The sequence below is a fragment of the Tiliqua scincoides genome, chromosome 11, assembly GCF_035046505.1.
Source record: "Tiliqua scincoides isolate rTilSci1 chromosome 11, rTilSci1.hap2, whole genome shotgun sequence".
Classification (NCBI taxonomy): Eukaryota; Metazoa; Chordata; class Lepidosauria; order Squamata; family Scincidae; genus Tiliqua; species Tiliqua scincoides.
This window is the reverse complement of record NC_089831.1, coordinates 16,111,872-16,115,091: the sequence shown is the minus strand read 5'-3', so window position 1 is coordinate 16,115,091 and position 3,220 is coordinate 16,111,872.

The window sequence follows — 3,220 nt, the reverse complement described above, 5'->3', positions numbered from 1 at the left end:
TAATAAGACTATTTGGTTTCAGTGAACAGTGCTGAGAGGGCATGATGGGGCAGGGGGTGGGAAGATAGGGTCATGGGAGGGGGGCAGGATCGACAGTGCGGTCTGTCTGTCTGTCTTTGGGTCATGGAACAAAAGAGGTTGAAGACCACTGAGCTAGAACAAAGAAACATGATGTGTATGATACACGCATATGTATCCATTTACTTTTATGCTGTAAGTAATGCCGTTGGCAGACTGTGAACTCAAACACTTTATTGAAATTAACAGGTACCTAATTAAGCTTTGTAGATCAGGTTCGCTTTGTATGAATGTTTCTAGTTTCAGTGTCCACAGTAGCTTTTCAGTGGCATGCTATCTTTTAAGCTTGCCATCACAATATACTGGAAATGTGTGCTTCAGTTGTGCATGTGGATATAACCCTAACAGAGCACCATGCATCCATGCATGCACCAAAAAGCATGGACCGAGATGCAGTAAAAGTGTATTGAGAACCAGCCACAGTATACAGCATGAATATCAATTACTAAGATCTGCACTTTGGACACATGCTTTCATTTGACTAAACAGATCTTGAAGTGATTTGATGAACATTTCCCATCTCAATCACTTACTTATATTTCTGCACTGTTACATCATTGATTTTTATCAACATATTGCCACAATTGATTATGTATGGTCATGAATATGGGTCTTCCATAACAGGCTAGCATTGCAATGGGAAACATGTTTACTAGCAAATTATCCTGTAATTGTCTGGAGAGAAGGAAAGCAGAATCCTTCTGCATTTAAAAAAAAAAAAAAAGTTGTATAAGCAGATTGGATCCAAACAACGATATGAATGGTATCATATGTAAATGAGGACATTCTTTTGGTTACTTCCTAATAGAGCACCTCATATTGCATTAATGAGAGCTCGTAGTGACTAAGGACCCAATCCTATGCAGTGCACGCCACCACTGGCACTCACTGTTGCATCAAGAGCTGCCTTGAGTGCTCTTTTCTGGAGTGGAAAGGCAAGATATAAATTCTGCAAATAAATAAATAATTAATAACTGTGCCATAAGACATGTTTGTGGTCCTCAGTGCTGGTAGAGCGCTGGTGCTCTGCCGCTTGGCAGTTGTGTGGACCGCTGGGCAGCAGAGAAGGAGGTGGGGGCATGGGGGGAGGTGGGGGGGAGGTGTTCCAAGGCGGGGGGAGGCAGAGGGAGGGCAGGGAGAAGGCATGCTGGAGGTAGGGGGCAGGGCGGGAGGGATGCAGGAACTCCACCATATCCTGAGCCTCCGTGTCGGACTGCCCGCCCGATACGACAGTGCATCTGCCTGGTCCTACAAATGAAGTGTGGTTTGGGGGAAGGAAGGTGGAACATGGCCCTTGCTCCTGTGCACAGCTGTTGCCTCTGCTGACGGGTCTGGTCTTCACAAAACTGATGCCTACAAAAGCAGTTTGAAAAGCTCTGGTGCGGTTCTTTTGAGTGTTCAAAGTGCTTCACGTCTGTTATTCATTGAAATCCTTATCAACCCCAATTAAGGCAAGTAAATATTATTAAATCCATGTGGCAACTTTGGGAGACTGAAAGCAAGTGATTTGCCTAAAGGGCACCTAGTGAGTTGATGGCAGAGGCGAGATTCAACAGGATAAGTCCTGATTTGGAGCTCGATCGATTAGCCGCTATGCTCTACCAGCCATTTGTCTGCAGTGTGGTTGTGTAGGGCAGGGGTGTCCAAAGTTTTTGGCAGGAGGGCCACATCATCTCTCTGACACTGTATCGGGGGCACGGGGGGGGAGGGAGAAAGAATTCATTTACATTTAAAATTTGAATAAATTTACATAAATGAATATATTAAAGATGAACTTATATGATTGAATGAAGGTCTTGCAATAGCTCAAGGCCTATACAAGGCCTTGCACAAAGCAAGGCTGGCCTTTCCTTTGCTGCCACTACTGCATCACAGACATAAAACAGCAAGCAGTGGAGGAAGCCCTCATCCCACAACTCATGCAAAGAGGTCAAACAGTTGCCTTCACGCTGAGAGCAGTTGTGTCGGGCCAGTGCAGGCTGCAACAAATCTCTGGAGGGCCAGAGGCTCATTGGAGACTGGGGGCTGCCTGAGGGCCGCATTGAGAGGCCTCGAGGGCCGCATGTGGCCCCAGGGGTGGGGTTTGGCTACCCCTGGTGTAGGGTGTTGATAATCGTGGTAGGAGAAGGTGGTTGGAGATTTTTTTTTTCTGTTTCATTTGCCCATTTAATCGGTTTATATCCTTCTCTTAAATACAAATCCACAACAAAATAGCAAAGGTGCAGGCAATCAAACTGGCAATGTTTCACTGCTGAACGGTGGAGGAGTGTGGGCGGAACACTTGTGATTGCTGTATGTTAATGAAACATGGCGGTAGCCGCACTTCAAAGTCTCCCTGAGTCATCCTGTTTGATGGCAAAACAGTTTGGCCTTGGCTCATCCGTCCTCCATTCATTTGGCCGGGCTTCAGTTTATTCTCTGGCCAATTTTTCCAGTGAGCTTGATTTGAGACCATTGTTTCCTGCTTGCTGGCTTGTTTGTGTCATAGCTCCTTCAACTGCTGATAACTTCCATTTTGAAATGGGAGGAAAGGGAAAGATTATTGCTTAAACTGTGGTGGCAAATTAGTTCTCGGAGTAGCTTTCTTCCACAATAGGTCCTCCACTGTGCTTCTGCATTGGAGAACAAGAGAGAAATAAGGGCCATTGCCTTCTGTTGAGAGACAATCAGAAGCCTCTAATATTAGCCAGTAGGGGTGGCTCTCTTCATGATAATTGAGCGGTTTCCACATTCATCTGTAGGTACAAAGGGATGCTGTCAAGTTGCTTAATGAAGCACTTACCACATCCCTTGTGCATATTATCCCAGCAGCAGCAGGGCCTATAAGCCTGCACATGGAAAAGTATGTGCCATTCTATTCGCCCCCCTGGTGATGCCATCGAATGGGGTGAGGCCTCATTAGTCTGCTGAAATCATAGCAGATGCCAGCTGTGCATGCTTAAAAGGATACATACTGTTTGCCTTTAATTTTGGGATTTATCACTGTTGCATCTCTTCTCCCTCCTCACTTCGGCCATGTGGCTCTTCCTCAAGGAGGACTAGCCCCATGCTGAGCTTTTGTTCCTTCCCTCATGAGTTATTTATGAACAGGACTTATATTCCACAAATGTTTCACTTTTAAGCTGAAAATTGTAACTTCCTC